The 15,922-nt window shown below is 34.8% G+C and overlaps 1 protein-coding gene across 1 annotated transcript in view; it reads left to right on the top strand.

Annotated features, from left to right (window-relative positions):
* Nucleotides 1–14,989, top strand: part of LOC136989770 (cation-dependent mannose-6-phosphate receptor-like) — a 213,176-nt gene extending 198,187 nt beyond the window's left edge. Inside the window, exon 7 of the transcript XR_010882955.1 lies at nucleotides 14,977–14,989. The gene's annotated coding sequence lies outside the window, so the exon portion shown is untranslated. The remainder of the gene's footprint in view (nucleotides 1–14,976) is intronic.
* Nucleotides 14,990–15,922: the final 933 nt, after the last annotated feature.

Below are 15,922 nucleotides of genomic sequence, written 5' to 3'. Positions count from 1 at the left end.
TAACATTTCCATCAACAATGGAAGTGTCAAGTAACAATGGAAGTGTCAAGAGAAAGCTACGTGCAAGACGCAGATGCAGTTTTTTCGTTTTTGCGGGAAATCGAACATATTTTTAGACCATCTAAAAATTCTCTAATTAGTCTGGTAACAGGGAGGACCCAATTCTTGCATTCTGTGAAAACGGGTAAGGTTGACTATAATATAATAATCTTAATCTTCGCTATCATTAATTTTGTCTGAGCAACGCCGGGGGCCCACGTCCGCAAATTAATGATAGGTTTACTTGGTTTTGACTTGGTTTACTGTATGAAAATGTTATATAACTTATTCAGCGGGAAGAGCGATGAAAAAGGCAAATTCAAATACAGTAGCCTATATAGAATTTTTTTAAATCTTCAAAAATCTAACACGCTGTAGCTTAGTTTACACAGGACGAATCGCTGCCGAAAAGCGGAGCGAATATTACGTTAGCAGTGACTTCATTTCTGGTGAATGTGTTTCTTTTGTGAATTACACTGGTATTCAACATGTTGAACATATAGCAAAAATGTTTGCGCTAATCGGAAGCACAGATTTCTTGACGTAAGAGAGAAGGAATTTCAAGATTTCGGCGATGAAGTTTGCACATTTTAATATTAAAGCATTTTTAATGGAGATGAACGGCCGAGTGGTCTTCGTCCCCGCACTTGAGTGGACTAGACCCTGAACACTGGGAGTTCGGTCGGGGGTTCGCGCATCGCTCGGACGGGGCTGGCAGCATGGCGTTTTCCGGGTTTTCTCCATGTCGATGACGCCTGAATAGTTTCCCATAAAAGTTCTCCCGGAAGACATTCGGTCGCGATTAGGCCATTCTATAAGGCCGGCTCTTCGGTCACCTGGCGATCACCCACAAGTCTCTCGGAGTAAAAGGCGAATAGCCACAAAACTCCATATGAACCACTACCAAGAAAGAAAGACAGAAAAGAAAGAAATGGAGATGAACGAATCTCTTATCTTGTCTAATAAAAAACGAAGTTTATAAGGATGTTTATTCAGCCTAAAGGAATATCTACCGGAAAGAAGAGTGATCGCCAAACGCTGTCAAATGTTTTACTTCAATAAGATTTTTAAATTTATATATGAATATTTTAATTGCGGTATATATATATCACAATAAACAATAACTAATATTATTAGTATATTTTAATAAATGTAAGAAATACATCAACATAAGTTTGTCAGTCGCCATCTTCGTTCTAATGACGTTTGCATTCAGTTGCACATATATAACTGGCCGTTCATTTCGCTATTTTCCAGTGACGTGCAGTCCATGAAAGCTGTGGAAGTGCCGCTTTCCTTGTATTTTCTAAAATATAAATTGTGCAATTATTTTTATATTTTAACATACTTTGAATTAATTAGAATTGATATTTTATTATAACCGCATTATGTATCTTATTACAAGTTTTATACTGCATGTGAAAAACAATGATAAAATTCGTCTTCCATACTCTAGCACGGTTATCGTCCGTTACCAAAAAGAACCTGGATTCGTGGCTAAAGATAAACACTACATGCTGCCAGTTCGTAACAGTCCACTCTGTCGTTTCTCTGTCATGCACTACGTCAAACCAAGCCGACGTTGTTAGGCTGCTGATGTTAGGAGAAAGGACAAGGTTCTGTAGCGAGGTTTTTATCTGATGGTGGACAAACATGCCGATACAGCTGTTCGCGATTGTCTCACCATCAAACGACCATCTCTCCTCCTCCTTTTTATGTTTAGTGTGTTCAGACTTTGCCCGCATATATATGACCCCTCACGTATCCACTGCCCCAACATGTCTTCACAATCAGATCAAATGTCCCAGATAGCAAACAATTCGGCGAAATGGCCATCTTGCTTTCCTCGCCAAATGATGCGGCCTTTCTCAATTTCCGTCACCCGTAGTACATGAAGTCTTTGACTGTATGTCTGGCATTAGAAGACATTGACTTCAAACAGCAAACACACACAAAAAAAAAAAAAAAAAAAAAAAAATCCAGCAACGAGTTGCTTAATTGTTAGAAAGATTACTTTCAACTTTAATTATAAATTAGTCAAAAAATAAAATGTGCAGATATAACATTTAAACTGATATACGTAATCAATTAATATAAAGTTAAAAAGTTTTATTATGTAAAAGTTTATATACACATTTAATTGTTCAAAATAATTATAATTCTGGCTTAGACATGTGCTAACTGCAATGTTTTTCTTTTGTTTTTATTTAGGTTCAACGTTGAGATAATACCTCTCTAGTGTTGACATCACATTGTTGGCGAAAATCTATTATTTTCTGGTCAGAATTTTACCAATTGAACATCTTCAGTTGAGATATTTCAAACTAGCGAAGACGGTGCTAAGTTGTCACTGTCGACTTTAACTAAAGTGGAAGAACATGTCCTACGTTAGCAATGACGAAGGACATGTATCAATCCAAGTATCGTGAACAGCAACGGGAAAACGCCAAACCGCGATGAAAAGTCACATCCGATGAATGAAGTTGCGTCCGATTCATAGGTCATAGCCAGGTAAAAAAGTCACATTCGGGGAAGTCACATCCGATGAGAAGACCTTGGTGGAAAAAAGATTTATTTCTTCCAGAAGAATATCTTCTTTCACCAAGGCTTCTTTTTACGCTTTTTCAGAATCGATTTACACTTTTTCCTCGCATGCCTGTCTCTGCACCGACCATTTCGGAACTTCGGGATATCTCTGTTCCAGATAATCGATGACAGACGAGATGCTCTCATTGGGAGAGATCACAATCACCGTTTCTTGTCGGGTTTACGAAATTTCTCCTTTGCACTCTCCACCACTTCTTTCGGACGCACACAAATGACTCGAATTGAAGAGGAAGACGATTCTGATGTCGAAGTGTTTTCCTCTGGACTGTTCCTCCAGAGGTATTCCATTTTCTTAACGCTTTGAAATTATTCTGCAAGCAAAAACGAAACGACTGTTAAACATTTTCAAATAGAATATGTTTTGAATTAAGAAAATGTACCTGCAGCGATAATAAATATTACATCGGAGAAACTAAAAGGAAGTTAAAAATCAGATTAAAAGAACACATAGCAGATCTGAAATATAATAGAATAAACTCTGCCTTTTACGATCATTGTATTTTGAATAATCGTAAAATTGATAAAGATAACGTACCAATACTTCATAAAGAAAAAGAAACGTATCATAGAAAATTCAAAGAAAGTGTTGAGATTAAAAGTAAAAAATGTATAAATAAAAACCTTAGTATTAATATAAATAATAACTGGCTTAGTATATTGCAAAATAATTAAAAAAATAATTATAATGTAAGAAGAAAATAAAATATTTTCAACATGTTGCCACAAGGTGGCCTAGCTACCATATAATTATGTAAATGACAATGGGTGAGTTCTTTAATAGCGGTCGTTCCGCGTCGCCGCTACTACGGGAGTGCGCTGCTGTTTGTAGGCATTTAGGAACGACGGTGAAAGAAAGAAAGATGGCGGCGCTCGCACTATCGATAGTATCGTGATGGAATCTATAATTCTAAAATATAAGCTTTTAAAGGCAAGAGAAGGGTCCCAATTGTAAAATTTAACCGTAAAATGGATTATTTGTTTTAAGAGCATTCAAAATAGCCACGAAAAATTAGAATGCCGGCTACCATTCGAAAAAAATTCGAAAAGACACATCACTGCGTGCAATAACTTGCGCTTTCACAGCTTCTAAATTTTCATTCATAAAACCACATAATGGACCCCAAAACGAAACTATCTGAGCCATAGAGGACGCCATTTTGCTTTCCACCGTAAACTACTACAAACGGCCGTTTTTGCCATTCGATGGCGCGCACTCCCACCGAAATTTAGGAACGCGTTCCGCAGGAATTTTTAAACGGATGTCGCTGGCGCGGAGTTACGCAGAGGAATAAAAGAACGCACCCAATATGTAAACTCAATTAAAAGCGTTAAAAACGAGCGAGAAGCTATCGAGATTCGTTTGTGTGGAAAACAACTTCGATTCTGATGTAAAAAGTGTAATTAGACCAGTGGTTTCCAACCTGTGGGGCGCGCCCCCCTAGGGAGGCGCGAGACTGTTGCAAGGGGGGCATGCAGCTGTTTCCAAAATACCATTTCGAATACAAACCAAAAAAGTCGAATAGGTGTCAAATGAATCAGCAAAATAGGTATTACGTAATCCACAATCCTCGCCGCGAATTTTTCGGGTACAAATGCTAAAACATCCATCCATACTCTTGCTGGAACGAGAACATCTCGCTTTCGCGTTTGGAGCCGAGCGCGCTTTGAGTATTTATGAAATTAAATTGTTAGAAAAATTAAGGGGGCGCAACAATTTTTTTAAAGGGGGGCGCAGGTACAAAAAGGTTGGAAATCACTGAATTAGACAATAGAGACGTTGAATGTATAATGAAATTTCAAACAGTTTAAACTTTACAATGATCCATGATTTAAAGGAATATGTTTGCATGGAGAGGTCTCTTCGATTTTGATTAAAAAAAACGAATAACTGGGTACAGTACATAATTTATTGTATTGTTGTTGAAATAGATTTATACGGGAGAATTAATGTAAAAAATTTATTAGATAAGATGTTAAATGTGTAACGAGATTTAGTAGTTTAAACCTTACAAAAATCTGTAATTTAAAAAGGAATCTATTTGTATGAAATAACTAGGTATATAAATTATAGTATTATAAAACTCGATTCAAGCGTGATGATTAATGTATAAAAAATGGTTAATGTAACCCTTGGTGCCAAGATGGCGGCTCGTCTCTGATTCCAGCAAGGAAACAGTGGGACGCACGTTCTAACCTAACCTATTCTAATAAGTTACCATAATTATTAGCAACCAAATTATTAGAATAGGTTAGGTTAGAACGTGTGTCCCACTGTTTCCTTGCTGGAATCAGAGACGAGCCGCCATCTTGGCACCAAGGGTTACATTAACCTAAAAATTTTTTTAGATGGCCAATGTTTTTAGATAACAAGCAGTCAAATGTGGAAAGGAGATTTTATGATTTTAACTATCTGTAATTTAGAGGTATGTTTTTTAAAAAAACACAGCCTTTATACACATGGTTTGTGTTGTAACTTGTAACTTCTATTTTTAGTTGGCTGAAGCGGGGCATAAATTGCTCGAAACATGTACAAATACGATGAACACGTATCAACTAAATAAATATTAAAGATGAAATTTGCCAAGTGTCTGAATGAATACAATGAATGATTTGTGTCCGAATTACTAATTAAGAAAATGTTTAAAAATGAAATAAAAATGTGATAATATATATGATAGAATAATTATTATTGCCTTACTGTCCTTTAGTTTATTATATATTTTGTCAACGTGGACATTAATTATTAATAGGACAATTATACCGGTTTTAAAATTTTACGCAAGAATTGAGGAAAAAGTTCTTAAAGAAACAGACTTTCTTTATTAAGCTACCTGCTAGCCTTTCATTCATCTCCACAGAAACGAAGTATAATCAATTTTGTTAGAGTTAGGATGTTCGAAGACCCTCACAAACTAAGTAGATTTGAGTAGGATTCAACTGAAAGCAATGGTAGCAATCTTCTAGAACTGTTATTTCTATATTGTTGTTGGGCTGCAATTTGAAAAAATTGAAAATTATAAGCAGGGCCGGATCATCCCATAGACAAATAAGACAAATGTCTAGGGCCCGGATTTTTGAAAGGCCCGGTCAAACTGTCTATTTTGAAAAGATTTGTAAATAAAATAGTTTACTTTTTTGTTGGAAACTGTATACAATAAACAAATAAACAAAAACATATCGGTTTTCTTTTAATAAGTTTCTGTCGGTGCATGAACCATATATGATTGAACCTACTGAAGAAGCCTTTCATAGGCGAAATGCATTTAGGGGGTTATTAATGTAAATAAAAGTTTTCTTTGCAAGTTGATCCCCGTTTTACCTTTTTTAACTTTAATTGTTTTTTTATTCATCTTTGATACATTTAAAAATTTTTTTGAAGTTATAACATAAGAAGAGATTCCATAAGTCAGAAGAGAAAGAAAAATAAATTTTTTTCGTGTATTATACAATTACGTAAGAAGAAAAATATATTGCTTTTGGTTAGGGTAAAGCAAAAGGTATCCAGCTAAAAAAAAGTCTTAAACTAAATATTAACGAATAGACATAGACATATTTAGATGTTATTTGACACGCTGAATCGATTGGTATTAAAAAAATTACTTACGATCAACCGTTTAAAAGTTACGAACGATTTTTTATTTCCGGCTACTTGCTTCGTTTAAGAACAACTTTATTAAGAAATACGCAGGAACTCATCGATATTAACAAAACGAATTACTTTAATTCACCATAATACATTCCATCTACGAGAGAAAGCGACATTAAAAATGCTAAAATGGTGTCGTTAGCCGCGAACGCACGTACGCACGACAGCCATTAGCGACAACTGACGCAGGGAAATTTTCCCTGACCGGTGGGGAACATGTCGAGCGTGACGTCACTTCCACAATTCCCTACACACACGTGTGCGGTAACAAAAATACTTGACACGAAAATATAAATTTTATATATTAAAACAAAAGTAAAAATTTACTAACAAGTTTAGTTTTCCACGTGTTTGTAACAACATTAACGTCTTTAGCTCTTTATCCCAGATATCCGGCTGCTCTGTACTCTACCATCAGAAGTTAACGAAAAGGTCTCCAGCTATAATTGCGTTTTATACGCATTCTTTCCTCACTGTTTCTCGTCCAGGGGTTTAAACAGTGTGCATATAGTACACACTCGTCGTTAAAGCCTTCCTACGCCTTTTATATCTCACTTATACAGCGACGAAAGCTTTTACCCTAGATGCTGGCTGCTCTGTACTACGACCATCACAAGTAAAGCAAAAGGTATCCAGCTATAATTGCGTTTTATACGCATTCTTTCCTCACTGTTTCTCGTCCAGGGGTTTAAACAGTGTGCATATAGTACACACTCGTCGTTAAAGCCTTCCTACGCCTTTTATATCTCACTTATACAGCGACGAACGCTTTTACCCTAGATGCTGGCTGCTCTGTACTACGACCATCACAAGTAAAGCAAAAGGTATCCAGCTATAATTGCGTTTTATACGCATTCTTTCCTCACTGTTTCTCGTCCAGGGGTTTAAACAGTGTGCATATAGTACACACTCGTCGTTAAAGCCTTCCTACGCCTTTTATATCTCACTTATACAGCGACGAAAGCTTTTACCCTAGATGCTGGCTGCTCTGTACTACGACCATCACAAGTAAAGCAAAAGGTATCCAGCTATAATTGCGTTTTATACGCATTCTTTCCTCACTGTTTCTCGTCCAGGGGTTTAAACAGTGTGCATATAGTACACACTCGTCGTTAAAGCCTTCCTACGCCTTTTATATCTCACTTATACAGCGACGAAAGCTTTTACCCTAGATGCTGGCTGCTCTGTACTACGACCATCACAAGTAAAGCAAAAGGTATCCAGCTATAATTGCGTTTTATACGCATTCTTTCCTCACTGTTTCTCGTCCAGGGGTTTAAACAGTGTGCATATAGTACACACTCGTCGTTAAAGCCTTCCTACGCCTTTTATATCTCACTTATACAGCGACGAAAGCTTTTACCCTAGATGCTGGCTGCTCTGTACTACGACCATCACAAGTAAAGCAAAAGGTATCCAGCTATAATTGCGTTTTATACGCATTCTTTCCTCACTGTTTCTCGTCCAGGGGTTTAAACAGTGTGCATATAGTACACACTCGTCGTTAAAGCCTTCCTACGCCTTTTATATCTCACTTATACAGCGACGAAAGCTTTTACCCTAGATGCTGGCTGCTCTGTACTACGACCATCACAAGTAAAGCAAAAGGTATCCAGCTATAATTGCGTTTTATACGCATTCTTTCCTCACTGTTTCTCGTCCAGGGGTTTAAACAGTGTGCATATAGTACACACTCGTCGTTAAAGCCTTCCTACGCCTTTTATATCTCACTTATACAGCGACGAAAGCTTTTACCCTAGATGCTGGCTGCTCTGTACTACTAACATTAAAAAGAAGTGACAATTGTAAAGTACAAAAACAGTATTACGTTATGTATGGGTGATTTTGTTCTAATGATTTTATAGAATTCGTAAAATTTATTATGAGCAATGTAGTAAACTTAGGTTAATATATTACGAAAATTTTTGCGTTCGAGGCATGCCAACGTTCTGCTGCTTTTTTTTTTATTAATGTGACTGAGTTGTAGTGAGCGATAGTTGCTATCAGGAAACGTGTAAATACTTTCTTTCACTGAGTAGAGCATAATGTTGACAATAAAAATGAGAAACATATTTTATAATTGTATTTATTCGAAAATTCACATCTAGTGAAAATATGAATGTTATTTTTCGTGCCCGTTATAATTGATCTGTGTTTTGAAGACTATTTGTTATAGAAAATGCTGGACCAGTGTCCTGCATTTTCTATAACAAAGCAGAAATAAGCAAGGTTAGTTCAAAACTAACAAATTCTACACAATTCGATTACTATAATCTTTTATACTTATTCATACCGTTTGATTTGAGAACAGTTTTTATTCTTCTACATTGTTAATTCTACTGTCATTTTTTATATTTTGATTTAATTCGTATCACAATTAGACAGTATGTTATCTAATTGTCCAGAAACGGCTGCCGGTGGTCAGTGTTGTTATCCATTCAGCCACTGATAGAGCCGAGTTAATGATAACTTATTTATTGCATACTTCATAATTTTGAATCACCTAGAGTTAGAAATAACTTGGTTAAATAAGTTAAAATCTACCTTTCATAGTTTATTGTAATGTATTAATAAGTTTAAGTGCAGGCTGCACATAATATACAAAAAAAAAAACCACAAAAACTTTCAAATGAAAACTTATTTGCCATAAACATTTTCAGTCTTTCTGGTTCGTAATCAGATGTCATTAGTTTAACAGATAATTACAACTTCTAGTTCTGACAGAATACTACAAAGTTCTTAAACTCTGATATTTTATTATTAAAAATATAAGTCAGAACCAAAATTTTACACATCAATACTTTCTTTCATTAAATAATCATATTACATTTTATTTCTGTAAAAGTGTACATATTGATATATCTAATAAATTTCAGTAATTTCATTTTATTTCATTTGTTGTAATTTCAGCAAATGATTATCTATTAAACATTTTTTGAAGATGTAGAGTTTTTCATTGAATTTGTTAATATTTACGAGAAAGTTGCGAGATCTCACTAGAGCGCGTCGAAATTCTCAATGTAGAATTTTGTTACAAAAATATCACACAAGTCAATATTTTTAACTTTTATTTAAAGAATATTTATTTCTTCTTAAACAACTTTATTTTATCTACAATACAAAACTTGATAATATTTGAATAAATGCAATATGATGAGGACTCCACTAAATATAGTAAATGTTCTGCAATATAACAAAGTTTATTTAAAATACTTCAACATTTATAATTTGGTTTTATATCATAAATATCTGTCGCTCTGAAAAATGTCCAAACAGCAGAACTTATTTGCTGCTTTAAACATTAGAAGAGACTTTAATCTCACAGTTACTGTTCTGAATTGTAAAAAACCATCATCACCCAGAAGTGAATCCAATTGAATATCCACATAAACACTATCAAAATTTTATTAAATTACTTAATACGTTAATTAATGTTACGCAAACAATCTACATTTAAATAGAAGTTATCTATACATATCATATACATACTGCGAATGTGTTGCACAATTAATCTGACTAAAAATGACCAAAAAAAATCTAGTGTACTATTTTGGGTTAGCTTCTCCTATACAGTATAAGTAAGAATGGAATAACGGTGACTCACTGCTATTAAGCTAATTCGCTTGTGCGTTTCCTGACGGTAAAGTTAGTTGTTCGAAAATATTTTAGAGAAACTTGTTAATAAAGTGAACTCCAGTAAAGCAGCTTATTTTATTATATTTACTAAACTATATAACCTATCAGAATAAATCCATCTGTTCTAATGCTAAAGAGGGAAAAGTTCTGTTTGTGGGTTTAAATTCGTGTGGGTTATTAACTACTGAAAGAATGGGACTATAATGCTGTTGATATAATACTACTCTAACTGGTGTATGCTCTGCAAATGCATCATTCGCCAACTGCAGAAAACCGCCTCTAAAAGTTTCAGAAAGTTCTTCTGAATTATTTACTGTATTTAAAAACATACCTTTACTAGACCTCATATCTAAATATATGTAAATTGGTCGACCTAATGCTATTGCGCAACTATAAATAGATATAGAATTAGCCCAAATATCTGTGTGCGAAATCGATGGATAATGCTGTTTTGCCATATTAAAAAGTCTATTGCTAACACTTATTCCGCGGGCCATATGATCCAAAGTTACCTGCATTTGATTTTTTTCAATCAGTAAATGCATGCTGCTTTTATATTTAATGAAATAATAAAGGGTGCATAATCTTATTAATTCAACAAAAGTATTATCGCCGAACAGAAGAACTGACACGGAAGAATAAAAACAATCACCGTCACCTAAAACGGAAACAGGATGAAATTCAGTTAAAAATAAAGGGTGCAGTATCTTATAACTGGGATAATCTATTTTATATTTCACCTTATCAAAAGCACTAATCCTAGCATTTCGAAGTAATTTTATCATATCATATATTTTCGAGACTTGCTGATACAGTTAAAGTACTAGTACATAGTAATTCTTCTAAAATATTTTTTGCATCAGTTTTTAATTCATTGTTTTCTGTACTACTTTCTTGATTTTTATTATAAACTATATTACTTTCTATATTTTTATTAGGATAAACCTTATTTTTTAGTTTTTTCTTAGCAACTACATTACTTTTACATTCCCCAAAATTATATACATTTAATTTTTTAATCTTACAGGCAGGTTTATATTCTAATGACGGCAATTGCCTTTTTGCCTTTACCATTCCTGGATATATTTGTTTAATATGATGTAGGAATGTTTTAAATCTAAATCCAAAATTATTGATAAATTCCCCTTTTTCATTTTTAAAATACCTCTCAAAATATAAAAATGTTCCTAAATACTGATCCACCATTTCAGACTCATAACTACTGACATTACTCTTAACAGATCGCCAGTGACGTTCCATTGTGTTGGTATGAACATCTTTGTTTTTAGGGTGGACAAAATACTTTTTGTGGCAAACGGTGTAATGTTCCATAAACCCATACTTTTTTAGACCCTGATACACTCTAGCACTATCTGTAATAATTACGGACTGCTCATCCACATATTTTAAAAGGAGAGGCATAAGTGTGCTTTCCTTCCTATCTGCAACTCTAACTAAAAAGCTTTCCCTACTTTGCCTGCATATTCCTCCAAAAATCCAATCTTGTTCGGATATTAAACTCCTGCCTCTGTTGTACTTCCTAGTGCATAAATGTGCTTCGTCAACTTCTACTGTCAAACCTTTACCTCCAATTTTTTTATTTTCTAAGTTATTCATCATCGTTATTACACACACTTCCCTACAGAAACTGTACCAATCTATAGCTGTAGGTTTAGAAATGTTCGTATGTAGTGCAGCCTGTGTAACGGGTAATCGACAAATAAAACAAAAAGTTACTTTTAATACTTCTAACACAGTTAATTTTGTCTCCGAAAACCAAGTGTTTTCTAAAACTGAAATTCTATTATTACATTTTATCCCATCTATTCTATTATTACAAAAGAATCTGTAACCAAATTTGGATGATTGATGCTTAGCAATTCTCATATTACCATCACATTTTGGACATGGTATAAGTAAGGTAGAGTCATGGAAATCTGGCACTAAACCAAGTTTAAAACATATTTCTATACAGTTATCATCATTAAAATTTTTACTAAAAGTAAAAAAAGTTAAACCCTGAAATATTGACTCTGCATCCATTATGAAATTCTAAATTATAATCCTAAATTTCAAAAGTTATCTACTTTTTTATAATTATGAATACAATTAAACTATAACTCTAAAAGAAACTAAATCATATATATTTTTAATCTAAACGTTATAAATCTTATTACTTATTCTATTTATTATAAATGTAACCACTAGTGTCTAAAAGATCGATTAAATTAAAAAAAAAATTAAAATAGATTAAATTAAAATATAAAATATAATAAAACAATTTAAAAATGTATATATTGGGTATTACTAATATTAATGTATACTAAATTTAAATTATAAATAATATAACCACTATCTTATTATATTAAATAATATATAAAATCGTCGAATAATTAATCTTCAGGTTTCTTCACAATAATATCTGCAATAAAATATAGCCGATGTATCAAAGCACTCAATCCATGGAAGGTGTAGGGTTTGGAATCCTCTAGGCAAGCGATTTCCGCCCTGTTTTAATATAACGAACTTTCATAACGGAAGAAACGTTATAAGGACCGTTAGGAAGATCCGTTAGAAACGTCCGTTGGAAAGATCCGTTGTGTTTCAAATCGACGACAGACGGACGATTGGCCGGCGGGAAGTGACCGTTGGCGGCCGTTGGGGAAAGATTCGAATTTGATTGGCGAAGGGTTCGAACGTTGGACCCTATTTACGTAGTACAGAGCAGCCAGCATCTAGGGTAAAAGCTTTCGTCGCTGTATAAGTGAGATATAAAAGGCGTAGGAAGGCTTTAACGACGAGTGTGTACTATATGCACACTGTTTAAACCCCTGGACGAGAAACAGTGAGGAAAGAATGCGTATAAAACGCAATTATAGCTGGAGACCTTTTCGTTAACTTCTGATGGTAGAGTACAGAGCAGCCGGATATCTGGGGATAAAGAGCTAAAGACGTTAATGTTGTTACAAACACGTGGAAAACTAAACTTGTTAGTAAATTTTTACTTTTGTTTTAATATATAAAAATTATATTTTCGTGCCAAGTATTTTTGTTACCGCACACGTGTGTGTAGGGAATTGTGGAAGTGACGTCACGCTCGACATGTTCCCCACCGGTCAGGGAAAATTTCCCTGCGTCAGTTGTCCGCTAATGGCTGTCGTGCGTACGTGCGTTCGCGGGCTAACGACACCATTTTAGCATTTTTAATGTCGCTTTCTCTCGTAGATGGAATGTATTATGGTGAATTAAAGTAATTCGTTTTGTTAATAGCGATGAGTTCCTGCGTATTTCTTAATAAAGTTGTTCTTAAACGAAGCAAATAGCCGGAAATAAAAAATCGTTCGTAACTTTTAAACGGTTGATCGTAAGTAATTTTTTTTAATACCAATCGATTCACTAGTGTCAAATAACATTTAAATATGTCTATGTCTATCAGTGGCGTGCCGTGACATTTGATGATAGGGAAGCTGTGTTTCTGTAAGAAGCCAACTTTCCAGGGGCAATCAGTTAATTGCGCGTCAGTAATGGTCTAGGGTCCATTCGTACATGGGTGGAGGCTGTAGAGACAAAGACGACAAGTATCTGACAAAAACCGTTTATTTTAACATAAAATAAACATATACTATGTACAAAATAGTTTGCTTTAGGACAGTCAGCCGTTCGGACGTCCTGAGCGTCGATGTGGTTCTTCGATGGTCGATCGAAGGTGACCCCGGGACAGTGGCGTTGACAAGTCTGTAAGGCACGGGGAGACTTTGTCCGTTGGAGTCGGGGACACGGTCTAAGTCCGAAGTTGCACGGGTTACAGGTTGGCACAATAGACGAGAAATTGTTTTTTTTTTTTTTTTTTTTTTTGCGCGTTGATACACGGCGTTTTGGTTATTCGGAACGTTAACCGAGTGCCAGGTGTCCTCGATTGTCGGAGATTATATCAAATCTCCGTTCTTTCTTTCGTCCATTTTGATTGGTCATTCTCCCTCAATCACGCTTCCCGAGTGGTTGATCCCTCGTTACTAAACGTAACGAGACTCTTACCTGGAGAATGAGAAAAGTCAAAATCGAAGATGAATTCGATCTTCCACCGATCATAGGACGACTTCCTTTCGCGATTTATGGTTTCTGCCTGACAGTTTGATATAAACAATGGGTGTCCGACTACAAACGACTTTTACCTATGTTTTTTTAAACTAATAAATTTTTCTCTAAATTAACCGTTTTTCGCGTCTTTCGTGACGAGTCAGACCTGCCCGGTACCTCACATTTCCATAAAAGTTTTAAACAAATACTGAAAATAACAAAGATAAACAATTTATGTATTTTAGAACTAAAATACAAATAATACACACATAATACAAATTGACATGATACAAACAATGATAGAACAACTTGTTTTTTTAATTTTTTATAAACTAACTCTATTCGGCGATTTTTTCCGCAAAGTCGTTAATCACTTTATCATAAAAGTCGCTGGTCGTCGACTCCATCAACGTATTTGAAAGCATTTTTTCTATCGAAAGCAACGCTAGCGACAATTTTTCCTCCGACCGAGTGTTCCTGGCCAATGTATGAATTTGCTTCGTGGTCGAAAAACCGCGCTCAACAGACGCACTGGTAGATGGTACCGTAAAAATTAATGATATTAAATCATATAATTCTTTTAGTACGTCTTTGTTTGGATCAACATTAATTATAATGTGTTTTATGTTTAAGAGTTACTTGTCAATATAATCCGGATACGAATATAAATACTGCGATTCACTACGTAATTTAGATAAATCAAAAAATTTCCCATAAAATTTATTTAATTTAAAGAATTAAAATACGCTTGGAAAAATTGTTAATAATTTTAATATTACGAAAAACATCTAAAAGTGATAAAAATTATAAAGATTTTATGTCTGAAAATCTGTCAATATAATTATAATTTTCTTTTAATTATACTGTAATTAAATATAACTTTGCAAAAAAACGTACATAAAAATAACATCGAATACTCTTTACTTTTTAAATCTTAAACAATTCACTCAGTCAGAGAGCTCCCTACCCAGTGGCTAAGGGATAGAATCGTTGGAAGCGTTACACGTGCGTAGTTTCCACCAGCTAAACCGGCTTAGGTTGGTGCTCTGTAAAGCGCATGCGCCAATGCCCTCCGGCTGCTTTACACCATTCAGTTATTCTTGCTGTGGAAGCTGTCTCGTAAGCGCTTCCATTCCGCCACTGATATTCGAATATACAATAGCAATCTTATCGTTTTTTTTCACAAATAGTATAGAATTTTTTAATAAGATACATAATGCAGTTATAATAAATTATTAATTTTAATTAATTCAAAGTACGTTAAAAATATGAAAATTTAATTTTATAAAATACAAGGGAAGGGCATTGGAAGGTGGATGCGGCGCTTCCACCGCTTCCAATGACGGCACGCCATGATGTCTATTCGTTAATATTTAGTTTAAGACCTTTTTTTAGCTGGATACCTTTTGCTTTACCCTAACCTTGCTTTTTATATAGTTATTGTGAATTCTAAAATCTAAAGAAAATGTGTTGTGTTTTTTCTTGTGGGAGAGGGAGGGGGCCCGGTAAAAAGAAAATGTCTAGGGCCGCAAAGTGGGTTAATCCGGCCCTGATTATAAGTGTCCACTATCGTCCGCCTGTCTGGCCTTCCTTAATCTCGAGAACGCAGTTAATAGATGAAAGTCAAGACCAGATATGGAAAGATTAAGGGCAAGCGGTCCCGATTAAATATATATGAACTTCCGAGCCAGTAGTCCTTTTATTTCAATTCAAAACTTTTTCCCTGAAAGGAGTTGAACAGATGACAGGCACGACTCTGTTGCAAACAAAATAGTATGGTGTACATGGGCGAGACACTACAGTACTAATAATAGACACTACAGTATTATCCCGTATTCGGCAATACTGCGCTTCCATTGGGAATATGCATATTCCCAATGGAAGCGCGGTATTGTCGAATACGGGATAGCTTCCACT

This window comes from Centruroides vittatus, unplaced genomic scaffold, assembly GCF_030686945.1.
Source record: "Centruroides vittatus isolate TY-2023 unplaced genomic scaffold, ASM3068694v2 scaffold_769, whole genome shotgun sequence".
Classification (NCBI taxonomy): Eukaryota; Metazoa; Arthropoda; class Arachnida; order Scorpiones; family Buthidae; genus Centruroides; species Centruroides vittatus.
This window is presented reverse-complemented; position numbering and strand designations above follow the sequence as displayed.